The 20,215-nt window shown below is 50.4% G+C and overlaps 1 long non-coding RNA gene across 3 annotated transcripts; it reads right to left on the bottom strand.

Annotated features, from left to right (window-relative positions):
• Positions 1-881: 881 nt before the first annotated feature.
• On the bottom strand, positions 882-19,810 carry LOC101143982 (uncharacterized). 3 transcript variants are annotated; one of them, XR_002004115.4, is made up of 5 exons: positions 19,620-19,810; positions 13,920-14,002; positions 10,416-11,822; positions 10,043-10,168; positions 882-9,171 (listed from the first exon to the last, which is right to left on the bottom strand). It is a non-coding gene; the product is annotated as an uncharacterized lncRNA (long non-coding RNA). The 3 variants fall into 3 exon arrangements; XR_010133158.1 differs by lacking the exon at positions 10,043-10,168 and having other exon boundaries at positions 10,416-11,896; XR_177105.5 differs by lacking the exon at positions 10,043-10,168 and having other exon boundaries at positions 19,620-19,808.
• Between the last annotated feature and the right edge of the window lie 405 nt (positions 19,811-20,215).

Below are 20,215 nucleotides of genomic sequence, written 5' to 3'. Positions count from 1 at the left end.
TGTGTGGCTTATATTTGCCAGTCCTTCATGATCACACACTAAACTCTTTTTCTCTGTCACCAAGGAACTCTTTGCCTCCCCAGTGAAGTATAAGATCCCTGGCAGGCCATGAGCAGTGGCTCAAGCCTGTAATCCCAGCACTTTGGGAGGCCGAGGCGGGCAGATCACGAGGTCAGGAGATCGAGACCATCCTGGCTAACACGGTGAAACCCCGTCTCTACTAAAAATACAAAAAATTAGCCAGGCGTGGTGGTGGGCACCTGTAGTCCCAGCTACTCAGGAGGCTGAGGCAGGAGAATGGCGTGAACCCAGGAGGCGGAGCTTGCAGTGAGCCGAGACTGCACCACTGCACCCCAGTCTGGGCAATAGAGCGAGACTCCGTCTCAAAAGAAAAAAAAAAAAATTCCCTGGCAATAAGAACCTGGATTTCTCGAAGCACTGCCCTAGGCATAAAGAAGTGTTATTTTTTAAAAATACCACCGGGCACAGTGGTGCACGCCTGCAGTCCCAGCTACTCCAGAGGCTGAAGCAAGAGGATCGCTTGAGACCAGGAGATCAAAGCCAGCCTGGGCTACATAGCAAGACCTCATCTCTAAAAAAAAGAAAAGAAAAATAAATACCAATGGTGATAATGGTTGCACAACAATGTGAATGATACCACCAAGATGTTCACTTAGAAATTATTAGGGTGGTGAAGTTTTATGTTATGATTATTTTACCAAAATTAAAAAATAAAATACCCTATTATATTGACTTCTAGGGTCACTCTTGAGGAAAGGCTGACTCACCGAGAGAGCCCACCCCTGCTCCTTGAAAATGCCACTGGCTGCCCCCTCTCCCCTAAACAGCACGTCCCTTCTGCTTCATAGGCCACAGTCATGTTTCCAGTGTGAATTGATTTTTAATAGCAAAATGGCATTTTACACAGAAGCAGCTACATTCATGGATGAAAACAAAAATCCAAGTGACGCTCCTTTGTTGAATCCATGTAAAAATCTGATTTTTAATCTACAGAGAAATTTCTACCCACACATTCGGTATCCCCTGGGGGTAACAACACGGAAAACAAACATCTTTTCTGGTCTGTTAAAGCAAAACAATGGGTCCCTGGATAGACTCTGAAGAGGGCCTTTGATGGAATGGAACCAGTCCCCCCACCCCGAAAGCATCCCCCCAGCTCAATATGTCACCATTTACACCAGCACAGCCCTCACACTGGGTCCACAGCACAACCTATTAAGAAAGGACTATAACACCTGTTCGGATTGGGAGGCCAATTCCTCAGCTCTAAGATCCTGCTCATAGCAAGCTTGATGTTCAGTAGACTCCAAAGCAGACTGAATGAGGGAGGGGTTGAAGAGAATGTGCCTGCTTGGGCTCAGCCTCCTCTAATATTGTCAAGATGCACACACACTCTTAGAATCTCACAACCATCGCCAATCTCTATGTTGGCCTGGTCCCAATCCTTCTGCCTCTGGGAACAGAAGGTTCATTACCCACCAAGGCATATTTTTCCCTCTCTGGGACCAGGATCAGCTCTTGCAAGCTTACTCCACACTTGTATCTGCCCCTTGCAGCCATGCATGACAAATGGGCTCCCTCCCCAATGGAATTATCTTGTAGACTTGCAGCCTATGACTGTGTTTCCCCTAATCTTCTCCAGGAACTTCCCACCACCATGGGATGACATGTTTTCAAGATTGCTCCCCTTCCGAGCCTTTATTTTCACCTTGGTCCTCTTTACTTTCCAGTCATTGCAGAGATACTTCCAACTGGGGTAGACATGTATGGATTCTGTTTATCAAAAGGTGGACCAAAGGGTCTTCCTAGTTTCAAAAAGTTCTGCTCAGTTGTCTAAAATGTGGCCAGAGCCCATTGCAAACTCCTCTGAGTTCCATCTGGGCTGGAAAAGCCAAATGGCCAGCCTAAAACTCAAATCCACTAACTCCCTTTCTCAGATCATATCCATCGCTCCCCAAGGCCTAAGGATAAAATCTAAACTTCTTGGCAACCAGACCCGGCACCATGTCCATGTCTCCTATCTCTTGCTACATTCCACATGAACCTTCCAGAACCTCTTTGGATCCTCTCTGATCTCCAGAAACTGGTGTCCACCACTCTCGCTGCCCGGAACTCATCCCCACCCACACTCCACCCAGCCACAGCTCAGCTTAGATGCCTCCCTCTCCAGAAAGCCACCACAGGGCGGATTAGGTGTCTCTCTGTCCCCATTCCACCCCCCTGCACCCAACACACTAGAATTAAAGCTCCTGAAGACCAAATGGTGTTTAACTACCACTACATCCCCAATGCCTGGCACACGCCTGGCCCAGAATAGGTGCACATCAATCTTGTCTGTCTCCTTGGTGCTCCCACAGACCCCTGACCAATCATAACACCCATCTCACTGAATCACTATCTACTTCACCAACTCTCCCACTAGGCTATAAAAGCACCATGACGAAAAAGCCCAGGTGCAGGTCCCAGCGCCCAGAGCAGTGCCTGGCACATAGTAGATCCTTAGCAGCATCAAGCCTTTGCAGTTAAACAAAGAGGACTTTCAGGAATAGGAGGTGTTTCTGAGCTTCCTGCTTTGAGTGAAATGGAGTAAGGCAGCCACTAGAGGATGGCAGGCAGGCACTTCCGGGTGTAGACTACCCCATCCAAGGTCCCTGCCAGCAGCCAAGGCATGTTCTCAAAGCTCTTCCTAAGACATCTTTTCTCTCTTGTGCCCTCTGCAGCTCAGGCCTCTGGATCACCCTTCACCCCCACTGCCAACTACAATTGGTTAGCTCTGAGTCCACAGTTGCCAGAGAAAAGGGCTCTCAGCACCAGACTAGCATTCAACGACCCAAGCAACCTGCCTCTAAGGTCTCTAAGCCAGCCTTTGACCTGTCCCTAAACTGACCCAATCCTCCAGGCCCTGCCTTGAGCTGTCTTCTCCTGCAGACTCTACCAGACTGAGTCAGCAAAACCTTGAACTAGTGCCACCTTTTACCTGCACCTGGAATCCCTGGCGTATGCTCCCTGCCCCTCTACTCCCAAAGGACGTTCCTTCAGTCTAAAGAGATCAAAAGTCCCTTCCAGAAAAACTCCTGTTTCCTCGGTGCAGCTAAATTGCACAGAAGAGTTTACGCTAGAAGAGCTAAAAGTTAGAACAGGAAGCTCAGAAAATTTATACTACTAACATGTAAATGACTGATGGAGTTATAACCCTTCTGAATACTCTGATCTAAAGCTTTATGTCCTAGAACTTCCAAAACACAAAGTCCCCAAAATGAAGACTCTAGGCCCTGGCCTCGGAAGGGGTGACTCTATACAAAATGGCATATGCTCTGTAGACACCAGACAGGTATTTTAAGGTTTATAAGAGCTGCATCTACTTGTGCAAACTACTGTAGCTATAAGGCTATATTTTTTAAAGAACTGAAACCAAATGCAGACTATGAGGAGTGAAGATATGCCCAATGGCCAAAACCTTGCAAGACTGGCTATACTTCTGACCCCACCTTGGTGGGTACCACTGCTCCATCAGGCCTGGTCCACACCAGAGCCCTGGCACCTCCTTTAGAAAACTACCATCTTTACCGACTTCTGATTGCTCTGACTCAGAGCAGCCACCACGCCCAAAATTGTTAGCTATGCTTTTGCCTGTGTTAGTCAAGTTCAAACCTGTGTTAGCCAAGTTCAAAGCTGTGTTAGCCCCTTCCCAGCCATGCCGACATCCAAGCTGTTAACAGTAACAAGGAATGTTAGACCTGTTGTTAGTCAGAAAAAAATCCACAAGCCATTAGTTTCTGCTGAAAGGAACAGACCAGGAAGGCAGGAGTTAGTCAAGGTGAAGGAAAGGTTAATTAAGAACCGGTCAGGGCCAGGCCAGGAGCCTGGAACCCCCAGACAGGCCAGGTTGGTTGTTAGTGGTCAGCCCCTGGGGCAGTCAGGGTGAGGCAGGGATTAGCTGGGTGAGAGCAAGAGTTAGTGCAAGGGAGCCAGAGATTAGCCCAAAGAAACCAAGGTGCCTACTGGAGGTGAGGCATGAAATCACCCCCAGGTGTGGCCCCGGCTTAGCGGCTGGCGGGCTCTGGGGGAGGCTGGCTGAGGCAGTGACGTGGGTGGGAACAGAGAGCCAGAGATGCATTCCTGGCCGGCCTGAGCATCTGCGGGAACCCTGTGAGCCCCTGAAGTTCATTTCTTGCTCCCCACTTCTCTCTCCTGCAAACTCCGAGCCTGGGGTAAAGCTGCTTCCCCTCCCCACACCCCTTTTCAACCCGACAACTAACGCCCTCTAGCTTCCGGGAATGGGACGGATCTTTCCCAAGGACTTCCGGTCACGGCCCCACGTCTACTTCCGGTGGGGGAAATCGGCCTCTCTCGGCTCCAGAGAGGGGAGACGGCTCTCTAGCTGACTTCCTGTGTGGGACAGAGTCCTCTCACTGACTTCCGGTGTCAGAAATGTCCCTCTTTCCGGCCTTCAAATATGAGAAATGTTTCTCTGGCCGACTTCCTGTGTACTAAATACTCCACTCAGTGGTTTTTAGCGTAGGAAAGACCCGCTTCATTGACTTCCGGTGTAAGAAAGGCTCCGCTTTCTGACTTCCGGTGTGGGACACGCCCCTCTTAATTTCCGGTGAGGGGCACGCCCCCTCCTACCTTCCTCGTGGGATACGCCCCCCTCGTGACTGCCTGTGCAGGACAGCTTCTATCCCTGTCACTTAACAATGGAGAGGATTCTTCCCCAGCTTCCTTCCAGAGGACACAAAAGCTCAGAGCTCCACAGTCTAGAGTCTAGACCAACAGGCCTCCACACTCACGTCCCAGAGATTTCCCTGGTCCCACCTACTCCCAGTGGCAACCAGACTTCTGCACATAGGAGAGATGTCATACTCAGAGTCCAGCCTCCCACATCCACAGGACCACCTCTTCCTCCTCTGAGTCTTGTTAATAGGGCCATCCCCTGCCTTAGACCTGGCCCAGTGGACTCTGATCTTACAAACAGCCAATATGGGGCAGCAAAGTGGGACATCTGTCTACAGGGCCAGTAGCCCCAAGTCATCTGCTTGCCAAAAGGAGGGGGACCAGCCCCCGGGGGGAGCCCAGAGCTCGGCAGGGCTGGGGTTAGTAAGAAGAGAAAACAGGGTTAGTAGGGGCTGGGTTAGTAAGTCAGAGCACAGCACCAGCGAACAGGGCACCTCAGCAGACACACACAGGAGTCGCTAAGAGAAAAGGAAGAACGCACGCAGGTCCGTTAGTTTGTTAAGGGATGATGGGGTGCAGTTGAGACACCCCAGGGGTTAGACGGGTTAGTAATCGAACAAAAGAGCTGCCTACAGAAAAGAAAGCTGAGACGGAGGAAGAATGTGGGGAAGTGACAGGGATTCAAAGCAAGTGTCTTGCCCCAGGCAGAAGGATCTGTGTGCAGAACACCCAGAGAGGCCAGGGCCTAGGCAGCAGACGTGTTCAACCAGGTTTGAGGGGCCTTCCTCCACCCTCATACTTTTTTTTTTTAAGTATCTGCCATGTGCTGAGACCCTTATATTGACGGGAATCCTCACTGCAACCTGTAAGGTATCAGAACTCGCATTCTACCACTGAGGAAACTGAGGTTGAGAGAAGTGAGGTGACTTACTCAAACTCACTCAACAGGAAGTGGCAGAGTTGGTGAGTCTTATTTGCATTCTCTGTCCTGGAACGTGGGTCTGCACAAAGATCCCAGCCCATAGGCAGAGCCTTCTGGAGCCTTGGCTGCCCCCATATCTCAGCCCCTTGAAAGGCCCATGAGCTGCACGGTTAGTAGGATCTGGCTGCGGGGGGGTGGTTAGTAGGGCATGCTCGGGCCTGGTTAGTGGGTTAGTTGGTTGGCAGAAGGCCAGGCACCTCGTCACACGCCGCAGCGTCCCGGCTGAGCCCTGGGTTAGTAGGTTAATCACACCATGCAACACTGCCCCGGCCCCTCCAGCTGCAGCTTCAGAGGCCTCCCGCCCCCACCAGCCAGGGAGTGGGGCCTGACCAGGGCAGGGGGTCTAACTCTAAGCCCCCCAGCCTCATCAAAATCAACCCTAACCACATGGACCCTGCCCAAAAGCATGTTGCTTCCCTATTTATTGGCTGTGGGTCTCAGAGCACCCCCTGCAAATATTTCAGCTCCCCTGAAAATGGACCCTACTTGTCCTAGACAGAAACCCCCTGCCTGGTTCTGGTCAGCCCCTTCCCAGAGGGCTGGATCCTGTTACACTCTGACATAGACACACGCACACCAGCATCTCTCCGCAAAAGATCTGACAACCGTGCTTAGTAGACATCTCTTCCATCACCGACTGTCAGGCCTCTAGTTTCTCCAACTATTGGCCTGCCCTCCCACCATTAGAAAAAAAAAAAAAAAACCTCCATCAAGCTGGCCTGGCTCCTGGAACCAAGTTGAGACTCCCCCACGCCCTCCCGGTCTGCTTCCTTTTCAGCCAATGCTACAAAGCACCTAAGTGTACCCTAATTATGCCATCTTCTATCACTGCTGTACTTTTCCCATAGAAATCCCAGCCTAGCATCTCCCACAGTTCTAAACGATGTTCCATGAGAAAAGGATTCTACGGCCATAAAAGTCAAGGAACACTTCATCCTATGCCCTGTCCCTGAGTATTTGAAATTTCCATTAGCATTTTAAAGGTTCTGATAAGTCCTGCACTACTTCAGTAGTGCAGCGGAATTTGAATTTGAACCTGCTTTTTTTTTTTTAAGGAGCAACGACATTTCCTAGAAGTTACTTTAAGAATTTCCCTAGAGGGTCGGGTATCATCTCAGCCAGATCTTTCTCATCCTTCAAGGCCCTGTTTGGTACAGCTTGCTAGGAAGCTGTTCCAGACTGCAGCAGCCCTCTCTGGGGTCTCTCTACCACTTCCCAGGCACTCAGAACTTGTGCCTCAGTAGACTGTTTTGTGGAACTGTCCCATTCTCTGATTCTCCATGTGAGCTGGTTTTATCCCATCCAGCATGGCTGTGAAATCCTAAAGGTTCAAACCCCAGCCACTCTTCACCTATATTTCCCCCAAATGGCTAGCACGGGAAAGGGCCCAAAGTAGGTGCTCAGTGCTGATGAGAAAGTAGAATTTAAATACCCCAGGAAGCACTGTGAGTTACTACGGAGGCCATGAAATGCTGCCACCTCCCCAAGCTGATTGAAGAGTGATACTAGGAAAATAGGTAGGGAAGGGCTAATCAGAAATGCCTCTGGTTCAGAAGATGCTAAGTTTTAAAGTCCAGAGAGCCAAAAAAAAAAAAAATAGATAAACCCTAAGTCTATACTCCCAGATGGATGGGAGCATTTGCTGAGCACCTGCTGGGAGTCAGGCACTGTGCTAGGCACACAATCTCACTGAATTCTCCCTGCACCTGACAGGCGAGCACATTCCTTCCATTTCACAGAGCATCGGAGGCTCAGAGGTGAAGTAACTTGCCCAGGGTTGTAGCCCAGGCCCTTCTCAGGACACGGCTCTCCCAGGGCCTCCGCCTCCCTGCACTGAGCCCTGCCAGTTCCATATGTCCTCCAAAGCACTCCCGAGCCACCCCAGCATGGTACCTGCCACTCTCCGTGTCTGCTTCCCATACCTCTGCTCCTCTTCCCCATCCCTGGGTGGGGGCGGGAATTCTGAAGGGGAGATGGCTCTGACTTTCCATGTTTGCGGTGACCACCCTGTTAAGGACTGAATGGTGTCCCCTCCCCCAAATGCATATGTTGAAGCAGTAGCCTGCTATGTGACTGTTTTTGGAGATGGGACCTTTAAGGGGTTAAGGTTAAATGAGGTCATAGGGTTAAGCCCTAATATGGTGATATTAGTGTCTTTATAAGAAGAGGAGGAGACACCAGAGCCTGCTCATGCTCTCTGTCCCTCTCCACAGAGAAAAGGCCATGTGAGGACATAGTGAGAAGGTGCCACCTGCAAGCCAAGGAGAGAGGCCTCACCAGAAACCAAGTCTAATACCTTGATCTGGACTTTCCAGCCTCCAGAACTGGCAGAAAATAAATTCCTGATGTTTAAGCCATCCAGTCTGTGGCATGGTGCTGTGGCAGCCCAAGCTGATGAATAGTACACACCACTTCCCATTCTGGGAAAAAGGACATCTGGCTTTTAAACTTGCCTAAGGGAGGCCACAAGCTGCTCTCTTGCAAACGCTGGGACTGTCCCCTCTGGAGGGAGCTGGAATTGCAGATTGTGGGGCCTGTCCTCCCACCTTCTGTTCCCCAAGAACAGAATCCAGGAGCAGTGCAACTAGAAGCAGTGATCTGATTGGAGAAGAGTGTCCTGAGACTGGGCTAAGGTGACCCCTCAAGCCTTTGGTTAAGACTGGTTCCCATTGGATGGCAGGAAAAAAAACCCAGGGCCACCTGTCTCTTTCTAGTGAATTTCCCTAGCCTAGATCTTATCTCTTAAAGACCCTCTCTTTTCAGGATGGTGCACTCTCAGCCCCTCTGGCTGCCGCTCCCAGAGTTCAACAGCACAGGGGGAAGGCTCCAGCTCCTCCCAGATCCTGACTGTCTCCTCTTTGTAACCATCAGGGAGAGGAAAAGCATGGAAAAGCCCCATCAAGGAAGTCCCCCACAAATGACAATTACACACTGAGCAAATGGAGACAAAGGACTCCAGCCAGTGGCACCCGAGGAGCTGCATCTGCCCTCTGCCTGACAGCCCCTCCCCGACTCCCATCCTTGTTCCTGTCCCCATCCTGTAGGGTCCTTTGAGACCCAGCCTTGGGGAAAGTGTGGTCAGTGGGGACTTGGCCCAGGCCAGGCTCTGTCTGGTCACTGGCAGAAACGCGAGGAGGAATCAAGTTCACATGGGGCAGGAAAGGGCCCCCAGACCCAGACAATAGGGCCCAGCAGGCAGGGCCCGAGCAGGTGAGGAGGGAGTAGTGGGCTGCCAGGCCTCCCTCATACCCCTGGAGCTGTCCTCCAGAGCCAGATCAGTCATCTGCTGAGCATCAACCAGGAAGAGTTCCTATCCATGGGAGGCTCCATCCCAACAGGTGTGACGAGGATGAGATCTTCAGGGAGTCACCCAGCGGGCTAGAAAACCACCGGAGTCTGCCCGCTAAGTCACTGTGGCCAGAATCCAGGGTCACCCGAGGTCCAAAGAGAAGTCCAGGCCAGGAGTCCTGGAGATGCGGCCCAGATGGAGCCACCTGGGGGAGAACACAGCGAGTGAGGATGAGGCCACAGCCTCCATCCCCAACTTCCCACATCCCCCCAGCCTAATTCTGCATCTGAGGGGACACATGTTCAGAGACCCCCCCAGTCTCTCTCTCATGCCCCCAGCACACACACAGGGTGGAAGTGAGGGCTTTGGACATGAAAAATTTTTAGAAGAAACTTAGGCCAGGCACAGTGACTCCCACCTGTAATCCCAGCACTTTGGGAGGCTGAGGAAGGAGGATCACTTGAGCCCAGGAGTTCGAGACCAGCCTGGGCAACATAATGAGACTCTGTCTCTACAAAAAATAAGCCAGGCATGGTAGCATGCACTTGTAGTCCCAGCTACCCAGGAGGCTGAGGTGGGAGGATGTATTGAGCCCTGGAGTTCAAGGCTGCAGTGAGCCGTGATCATAACACTGTACTCTAGCCTGGGCAACAGAGTGAGACCCTGTCTCTGAGAAAAAGGAAAAAAAAAGTTGTCTAAAAAGAGGAAGCAATGAAAACTGAGAATACCCCACCAGGCAGGGTTAGCTCAGGGGACCAGAGGAAAAGCAGTAAAGGGAGCCCATAGCAAGCTCCAGGAGCATCATGGGCGGAAACAGGGCAAGGGTTTGAGTGGGTGGGAAGGACTTTCAGAGGCCTTTGATGGCTTCAATTCATTTTACAACATTCCCACTGGAAGGATCTCTGCACACCACCACCCCCAACATACACACACACACACGCGCATACACACACATACACGTGCACACACATGGACGCATGCACACACACAGGAATGCACACACGCGCGCACGCACACACACATGCGTGCACACACACACACACACACACACACTGCTCCCAGGACGAGGAGCTCACCCCCTTGCCGAGACTGTAATAAAGTGTGTTCTGACATGAAGATCTGAGCAGATGGGATCATGTCTCTGGGTTCACCTCTGCGTCCCCAGCATCTGGCTCAGAGAAGTTGCTTGGTCCATGCCGGTGCTGAATGAAGGGACTTGCTAAATTCTCTGCTCGAGCTCACCCACAATGGTCTTGATTCCATCCCACCCACCTCCACCAAGACCACACAGAGCAAGCATTCCAGCCACCTGGCTCCCTGGCCATCTTCTCATGAGCAGGAGCGTTCTGGGCCTGAGGAGGGGGCACAGGTGGGAGGACAACCTACCCCCATGAAACCAAGCTCCATGTGACCTCCCTCCCTCCCTCCCCACATCCCTCTCAGGCTTACCTGGCAGCATCCAGCCGATACACAGGCAGCCCAGGCTCCCAGCTCCTTCCTTCCCCACACAGACCCCACAGGCCCATCCTGGAAGACAAAAGAGCCAACCACACCACAGGAGAAAACTGCACCCAGGCCCCCTCCCCAGGCCCAGGCCTTGCCAGAACTCCCTGCTGAAGAAAGAAGGACCAGGAGCCAGGGAGGCTGGGCCCAGGCACCCCACCCTCCACCTCTCTTTATTCCACCCCAGAACATCCTTAAAAGGTGAGGGGAGAAGGGTTCCCGGGTTCCCTTCACTCACTCCCTGTTTCCCAACAACAGCAGAATGCGACCCAGGAGAAAGTAGGACAAACTCAGCAGCTTGGTGATAGCTGAATAGCAGCTGAACGGAGAGTCAGGAATCCAGAATTCTGATCCCAGCTCTGCTCCTGCCACACTGGGTGGCCCTGGAACCCTTCCTGCCTTGACATTCACTCAAGGTGCACGGTAATCACCCATTGTTTGAAGCAATGGATGGGAAATGGAAGGGACCCTTCTGCCCAGCCTCAGTTATTTTTCTGCTCCCCCTCCTTCTCCCCTGCCCTTTCCTGATGCCCCATGCACCAGAGGAAATTCGGGGAGCCAGAGGCTGGAGTAGGACTCTTTTAAGAACACCCTGTGTCACCAGTCTGGAGAAGACCAGAGAGTGACCACTAATCCTGACCTAGGACCATCTGCCAGGTTTTGTTTTTGGTAACAACTGTGCTGTCTTCATCAACTGGCAGACCTGAGTCAGGAGAGTCAGGGAGCTCTCTCAGCATATCTTCAGAGCTTGCTGTCAGCACCTGGGAGTGGGGGCACGAGTCCAGAACTGGAGATGAACTCAGACACTTGCACTGAGAAAAATGCATCTAAAGTCACAGTGTTAACTCTTCACTTAACTGTAAGGCCAAGGAGCCCTGTCCAAGGTTTATAAATATGATCACAAAGTGCTAAAACTGAGAAGAGAAGGGCTGGTTCACATCATCAGGGAGTCCCCAGCCTCCTTCTAATAGCAGTTCTACAAGTACACAAGATGAAGTCATTTAACTCAGCCTTCAAAAGTTCCAGACGGTAACGTTTATAAAATACTAGCCCTAATGCCAAATGTGGAGTGTGAAAATCACCCTTTCTGGGACCCCACAAAATGGGGACAGGCTCTTTCTTTCTTCCATAGAGGTAGAAAAGAGAATGAGCTACATCACCCATTTCCCCTCCCACTTTGGTATTCTAGGATACTACACTTTCCTGCACAGACCAGAAGAGGGCAGGCTGGTAGGCTATGGGCTGGTAAGTTTAAATACTTATCTGCAAAGATGCTTCTCAGTGTGGTTGTGAACGTCCTGAAGAACCTGGAAATTCCCTTCTGTCTCCTCTGTCCCAGGAACTTGCTGCTCTCTGTAAATAGACCCTGGACTGCTCAGAGGAGCCTGGCTTGATCCACAGTGACCCTTTCCCCTCGCTCTGTGGACCTAGAGTCATGATATTAATAAGGTGATGGAGGTTTCAAGGGACCTTTAGCTGACACCGTCTTAGAGGGTACAAAGGAAGGTATGGGCTTTGGGGCTAGAGAAACCTGGAGGAAACTGTGGCTCTCTCACTCCTACGTACTCAATGTGTGACTCAAAGTTAATTATTTTTCTTTCTTTCTTTCTTTTTTCTGGAGACAGGATCTCACTCTGTCACCCAGGCTGGAGTGCAGTGGCATGATCTCGGCTCGCTGCAACCTCTGCCTCCTGGGTTCAAGTGATTCCCCTGCCTAAGCCTCCTAAGTAACTGAGATTACAGATGTGTGCCACCATGCCCGGCTAACTTATTTTTTTTTTAGTAGTAGAGACGGGGTTTCACCATGTTGGCCAGACTGGTCTTGAACTCCTAACCTCAGGCAGTCCGCTGGCCTCAGCCTTCCAAAGTGCTGGGATTACAGGCATGAGCCACCACACCTGTCCAAAGTTAATGATTTTCAAAGCTTAGCCAGTGCCTGGCACACAGTACATGTTCCAAAAATTATTTTCACCACTCAATGATTTAAACTTTAAGTAAATCTGTGTGTGATATTTATGTTCCAGAAATATAAGCCATATTTATCCTGTAGCATTATATGTATATACTACAGTTAGGCAGCACTGATCAAATTAAAATCCCCTATCTTGATGAATGGAAAAGCAAAGTCTGGCTTATCCACACAACGGAATCTACTCATCCATAAAAAGGAACAAACTATTAATACATACTACAACATGGATGAATCTTACAAACATCATGCTGAGGGAAAGAAGCTAGGCTCAACAGAACACATATTGTATGATCTCATTTACACAAAATATCCAGCAAAGGAAAATCTACAGAGATGAGAAATAGATTTGTGGTTCCTGGGGTTAGGGATGGGATGTGGATGAACAGTAAATGGGTATGAGAGATCTTACTGGGGGAACGGAACTGTTCCAAAACTGGTTTATGGTGAAGGTTGCACAACTTGGTACATTTATTAAAAATCATTGAATGGGTGAGTTATATGACTTTTAAACTATGCCTCAATAAAATTGGATAGAACAGGAATTGAACTACTGAGACATGCAACAGGAAGCATGAGCCTCAGCTGGGCGCAGTGGCTCACACCTATAGTCCCAGCACTTTGGGAGGCCGAGGCGACCACTCGAGGTCAGGAGTTCGAGACCAGCCTGGCCAACATGGCAAAGCCCCATCTCTACTAAAAATACAAAAATCAGCCGGGTGTGGTGGTGCACACCTGTAATCCCAGCTACTCGGGAGACTGAGGCAGGAGAATCACTTGAACCCAGCAGGCGGAGGTTGCAGTGAGCCGAGATGGCTCCACTGCACTGCAGCCCAAACAGCGGAGTGAGATCTTGTCTCAAAAAAAAAAAGCTGAACACAGAAGCTTCCATATAAATGGAACATTAAAAAAAAAAAAGAAGAATCCAATCTACTTCTGAGAAAGCAGGTCAGTGGTTTCCTGGGACTGGGGCTGGGGCTGGGGCTGAGAGGGGATTGGCTGGGAAGGAATACAGGGGAACATTTTAGAACGATGAAAATGTTCTACATCCTGATTGTGGCAATGGTTACACAGGTGTATACCTTTGTCAAAACACATTGAAATGTGTGCTTTAAATGGGTGCATTTCCTTGTATGTAAATTATACCTCAATAAAGTTATTTTTGTAAAACTCATTTGTATGTGATGAAAGAGGACTGGAACTAGAAAGTGCCAGATCAAAGGCCGCACAAAGAACCAGTTGTGAGCACCAGGGCCTCATCATCTCAGCTTTCACTAGGCCACACAGACCACCCACTTCAAGCCAAGGTCAGTCGGAAAAGCCACGATTGGGGAACTGGAACCCAGAGGGTCATCAGAAGTCTCTCCCACCTTAAGATTCAGGAGGTCTCAGGACATACGGATTTCGTGATGGATCTGATCTCAAAGCATTAAGCTGGTCTCTACCATCCCCAGTGGACACAGGAAGAGAGGGAGGATCACCTTGGTTACTCCTGTGATGCCGACGGGGTCATGGTGGCCACATGAACGTGTCTGGAACCACATGGGTGGACAGATGCCTCCAACTGTCATCAAGAGAAAAAGAGACAGCAGTGAGAGAATAAATACATACCCATGGGTACAGTGGAGAATAGATGCTAAGGTCCTGTTTCAAATCACAGCGTTTCCCAAAACTGATCTCCTTGGATGCAGATCAAAACCAAAACAGGAAACAAGGAGGTATTTTGATCAGGCCAGTGTCAACCAACACATCCTAACGTGGGTTTTATGGCATGGATTCCTGTGCTGCTCTGCCACCGGCAAACTGTGTGACCTTGACCAAGTCCTTTACCACAGTGAGCCTCAGTCTTCTCATCCACAAACTAAGGATAATAACAGTGCCCACCTCACAGGGTTGTCATGAGGATCAAATGAGAAGATGAATGAGACTTAGCTTGAATTCTACCATTTTCTTACATCATCATTATTATTATCACTGACCACACAGTTCATTAACACTACCCATGAGATATTCATTTTTCCCCCTAAACAGCATGTACTGTTCTTAGTAATGGATGGGCAGCTGCCAGGGAAACATACATTTGTTGCATTTTAGAATCTCTCTGGGTTTTTGGTCTTTTTCCCTGACTCTGGAATAAAATGACTACTCGGAGATCTGAGACGTACAAGAGATGTTGGCCCAAATTGCCATGGATGAGCCAGCACCCAGAGATAACGGAAGCTCCAGAGAATAATGAAAATGTGCCACGCGCCTCGCAGGAGACATGCTGGGGAAGCAGATGCTTCTGCAGAGGAGAATTAAAGTGCTGTTTCTTTACGAATTCAAACACAATGTCCACAAAAGAGGAGATTCAGAATTCAAATCTCCTTCAAACAAGGGAACCCCTGCGGTGGAGAGAGAGGAAAGAAAACCAAGAAGAAGGAAAAGGAAGCTAAACTAACACTTATTAAGAACAGATGCTAATTGGGAGTGTCTTTATCTACATGGCAAAACAAGCTGGGTTTTATTATCTCCACTTTACAGATGAGGAAACTGAGGTTCAGTTAGAAAATAAGGCAACCAGGATTCTAAACAGGCCTGTTGGACCCCAAAGGGGCAGAAGGTGTGTTCAAATAAGGGCAGGGACTGGGCGCAGTGGCTCACACCATAATCCCAGCACTTTGAGAAGCAGAGGCAGGAGAATTGCTTGAGGCCAGGAGTTCACGATCAGCCTGGGTAACAGATCAAGGCTCTGCCTCTACAAAAAATTCAAAAATTAGCTGGGCGTGGTTATGTGTACCTGTGCCTGTGGCTATTTGGGAGGCTTCAACAGGAGGACCGCTTTAACCCAGGAGGTAGAGGCTGCAGTGAACTGCGATTGCTCCACTGCATTCCAGCCTGGGTGACAGAGCGGATCCATGTATATGTGTGTGTGTATATATATATATGGATCTATATAGATCCATATATATATGGATTAAATGATAAAAGATCCAAGGAAGGTATATGTAAACTGCAAACTCGATGGCCATCTGCATTACTATTACTGTGAGAAAACTGGCCCGTGATTGATAAATCATCTCTGTTCAGTTTATGCCGGTTGCTTTCACAGTCTGTAGGCAAATGATTGAGTTCACTTTTAGGAGAGTGGCATAGTGTAGTAGTTACAAACACATGTTTCAGAGTCAAACAAGATACGGGTTGACATCCTGACTGCACAGCTAATTCGCTGTGTGGCCCTGGGCTCATCACTTCACCTCTCTGAGCCTGTTTCCCACCTGCAGTGCCTAATTCCCTGCCTTATCATGGAGTCTCCATGAGGCAGCACTCAGCAAGAACCTTGGTAAACGGTAACAAAGTGGTAGTTAGGGTTAGTTACTACTCATCATCTCCTCCACACCTTTGAGTATACAATAGCTCAGCACCCGCCTCCCTTCCATGACTCATCTGGTAGCTTCCAGAGGGGCCCACCTGGCACCACAAGGGATAAGGGGACACCTGCCTCATCTGATCTGATCAGAGTGGGATGGGATAGGGAGACAGATGTCACTCTTAGCCAGACTTCGCCTCTGCTCTTGAGAATCTCTGGCTATTGTTCCTCGGAGCTCAAGCTGACAGATGAGTCAGGCCTCAGAGACAAGGGAAGGGATCCTCTTGAAACAAAGACTGGCCTACAAGTTATTCACCAGCCCATTGAATCTGCACAATGGACCCAATGCCCCAGAAACACGCTGCTCAAACAGGCTAATAATCACCCAGGAGACAAACCAGCAGCCTCAACAGAAATAAAAGCAAATCACTAAGTATCCATACAAGACTCAGGTGCTACATAAGTGAACTCAGCTGACACCCAGTGGGTGCACGATAACATTCACTAGCTTTAGTAAGCACCTACAGGGCACTGAACACGCACTGGTTCATAGCCTCACGGCCGCTTTTTAAAACTGGGATTGTGATTGCCACTTTATAGATGAGGAAACTGAGGCTCAGAAAAGGGAGATTACTCCCTGACTGAAGTGGACCCACGTGGAGAGAAGGATTTGCACACGGACCTGCGTAACTCTCAGCTGCTTCTCTTTCCACCACTCTGCACTGTCTTGATGAATAAGTAAATTCAAAGAGTGTAATCCTGCCCTGGGAAGAAGCATGGATCACAGCCAGAGAAAGGACGTTAAAATGAAGACGCAGAAGAAAAGAAAAATTGGAAACAACTAGCAGGACCAACAATAGGGAACTGACGAAGTAGACCATGTTTATCTCCTCCATGAAACACTGAAATCTCTCATAATGATTTTTGCAAAGGTCATAATACCATGGAGAAACACATCTGATGTAACTTTTCAAAAGCAGTATACATATAATGCAATTTCTTTTCTTCATTTTTTTTTTTTTTTTGAGACAGTCTCCGTCACCCAGGCTAGAGTATGGTGGCGTAATCTCTGCTCATTGCAACCTCTGCCTCCTGGGTTCAAGTGATCCTCCTGCCTCAGCCTCCAGAGTAGCTGGGCTATAGGCACATGCCACCATGCACAGTTAATTTTTGTATTTTTAGTAAGACAGGGTTTTGCCATGTTGACCAGGCTGGTCTCGAACTCCTGACCTCAGGTGATCCACCCATTTCAGCTTCCCAAAGTGCTAGGATTACAGGCGTGAGCCACCATGCCCAGCCAATTTCAATAATAGAAAATATACCAGAGAGAAATACATGAAAATGAAGTTTTCAGGCCAGGTGTGGGGGCTCACGCCTGTAATCCCAGCATTTTGGGAGGCCGAGGCGGGCAGATCACTTGAGGTGAGGAGTTCGAGACCAGCCTGGCCAACATGCCAAAACCCCGGCTCTACAAAAAATCCAAAAATTAGCTGGGCATGGTGGCACATTCCTGTGGTACCAGCTACTTGGGAGGCTGAGGCACAAGGATCACTTGAACCCAGGAGGTGGAGGTTACAGTGAGCCAAGACCACACCACTGAACTCCAGCCTGAGCAAAAAGTAAGGCTCTGTTTCAAAAAAAAAAAAAAAGAAAGAAAGAAAGAAAAAGAAGAAAAGAAAATGGAGATTTCTTCTTTTTTTTTGTCTTTTCTAAATCCTCTACAATTATCATGCATTTTATTAAACTTATTGAATTTGTCTTTTAAAACAGGAAAAAAATTATAAAAATTCTCATTTATTTTTACTTATTTATTTTAGAGACAGGGGTCTCACCATGTTGCCCAGGCTTGGCTTGAACTCCTGGGTTCAAGCCATCCTCCCGCCCCAGCCTCCCAAAGTGCTGGAATTGCAGGTGTTAGCCACCGTGCCCAGCCCAAAATTCTCATTTTTAATGCAAGCATAGAGAATTATTCTCCTAAAGCTGGCGGTAAGGGGTTATGGTTGTTTTGGGGGACTGTGAAGACTTCACCACTCTTCCCTGTTAAGGAGTAGGGTTAAGGCTTAAAATGAGTAGATTTCAGAACAGTTCTCAATGGCAAGGATCACTAAATAGTAAAATAGGCGGGCATGGGGGACATGGAAGGTGTTTACATAAAATGCTTTCAACATGAAATTAACCAAACTTAGAGTGGGATCAATTCAATGCCACACAAAGCCAGGAGCTGGCAAAGTGTCCGGAAATGGTTTGCCCAGGCTGTTGGATGATTCTGCCTAGAAGGGTGAGGGGCGAGGTGGGGGCACTCTTCCCTCAACCAAGCATCTGCCCACCTGCAGGATGAGGATGAGGTCTGAGTAAACATCAGATACCCAGCCCCACCCCAAACCTGCTGACTCATCCTCCTTGCCACGTGGCTCAGACATCTGCTTACTGGCAGCAACGCCCCTAAAGTCTGAGAACCACTGTCCTCAGGTTTCCCTGTCTGTCAAGTGGAATTACTCATCCCTGCCCTGCGTCTACCCCCGCCTCCCTCCCTGGGCCATCGCGGGGCTCCCAGATGCTCCCAAATGGGAATGCGCTTTGCAAAGCACTGAGTCCAGAGCAAGTGTTTTGCTTTGAGCCATGCTCAGTCCCAGCCTGGCCCCGAGAAAAAACAAAGCCGTTCCCTCAAGTTCTCTCGCAGTCCTCCCTCTCATACTTCCTCCCCTCCCGCCGCAGCAGGTGGGGGCGTTTTCGCCGCGGCGGCACTGCAGTGGGGTGTGCGCGCCAGCAATCCCAGGCGCCGGGCAGCCTCGGATCCGGAGCCTGGGATGAGGGTGGGGAATCCAGGGCGCGCCCCCCAGGCCTCCTCCTGCATAATCCCAGAAACAATTTCTCTACCCCAGGGCCCTCCGCTGGAAGAGGGGAAAGGTCTGGCCCCTTTCTTCCCAAATCCCCAGCCTCTTCAGGGAGTGTCCTGGAGCCGAGGAGAGGTAGAGAATCGAGCTGGTGGGTTCCGGGATCTCCTCAGACCCTTTAGGAGATGCAACATGGGCTTTAGAGTCCTACATATCTGGATTCACAATCACTGGCTGTGTGACCTTGGAGGTGTCGATAATCCTCTCTGAATCTCCATTTCTTCATCTTTAAAATGGGGTTGTTTCTCAGCACCTCGTGGGACTGTTGTGATAACGCTTGCAAAGCACCAAGCACGTCCCTGCGTAGAGTAACCTCTCCATAAACTGATGTCACTGTTGTTTTCAACGAGGGTGAGTTACCTACCAGCCCTCTCCATCCTTTTGGAGCCAGATTTGACGCCGGACATCTGGGAAGTGAAGGAATGGCAGGCTCGGGGGGGTTGGGGCGGGGGCGGGCTGAGTATGAGGGAAGGGGAGCTCAAGGACCCTGCCCCTCCACCCCACCCCCACCTCCAGTTCCGAGACCCTCTGGGCTCTGCCCGTGGCTTGGCCAGTTAATTGCTAACCTGGTGGGCCGAGAAGGTCCGCGGGTCCACCTCCCAAATTGTGTCTTGTGTCGTCGGAAGGAAAGGGTCTTTGTTCCCCCTCATAATCATGATTGCAAGATCCCCATTCGCACTGGACTCCCAAAGCATCCTCCCCTTGCCTGACCTCACCCCCCATCCCAGCCAGAGTCTTGGCTGTGTTTGAGAATTACAGGCTGTAAAGCCTCTTCATCCATCCAATGCGGGACACTTCAGGCGGCGTTTGCATCCCTGAACCCAGCCCTGGGACTCTGGGACCTACCCTCGACCCCAGCCTTGGGGAATTAGGCTGTTCCCCGTTAGGGGACAAGGACACTTGGGAAGGAAGGCTGCTAGGATGGGGCGACGTCTTACCTCGGGTCCGCGGTCCTGCGGCGCTAGTGCAGAGGGCTCTTTGTGTCCCGGCTCACAGCGCAGAACTGGGGGAGCCCCTGCAAGCGCCTCCCATCTCAAACTCCTCCCCGCACTCGTCCGCAGCCTCCCTCCCTCTGGTCCCGCGAGCGCAGCCGGCGTCCTCTTTGTAGCTGCTGCAGCGCCCATGAAATTTTAATGCGGGAGCGGCTGGCGGGCGGAGGCGCCCCACCCCCGGCCCTCGCCTCCACCCTCCTCCCGCCTCCTTGCGCCCCTACAACCTCACACCCAACCCCTCCTTACCCGCGCCGAGTCCTGGCCAGGAAAGCGGGGTGCAACCGGTCTTGGAGGGAGCACTCCGCAGCCCCCGCCGCACAAAGGGGCTAGCTGGCCGGTGCGCTCAGCCTCCCGCATCCCCACCCGCGGCGCTGTCATGGCAACGCTTGCCCGGCCACATTAGGCCGCAGAGAGCTCAGGGCTGGAGAGGCGCGGGGGCGGCGCGCGACCGCGGACCAGGGGCGCAGAAGCCTGAACCCCGGAGTAAGAGGACAGAAGACGCTTGTCCTGGAATAGCGCCAAGGGCTTAACCAGGAAGACCT

Source organism: Gorilla gorilla, chromosome 23 (genome assembly GCF_029281585.2).
Source record: "Gorilla gorilla gorilla isolate KB3781 chromosome 23, NHGRI_mGorGor1-v2.1_pri, whole genome shotgun sequence".
NCBI lineage: Eukaryota > Metazoa > Chordata > Mammalia > Primates > Hominidae > Gorilla > Gorilla gorilla.
Note: the sequence above shows the minus strand (reverse complement) of the source record. Positions and strands in the feature narration are given on the sequence as shown.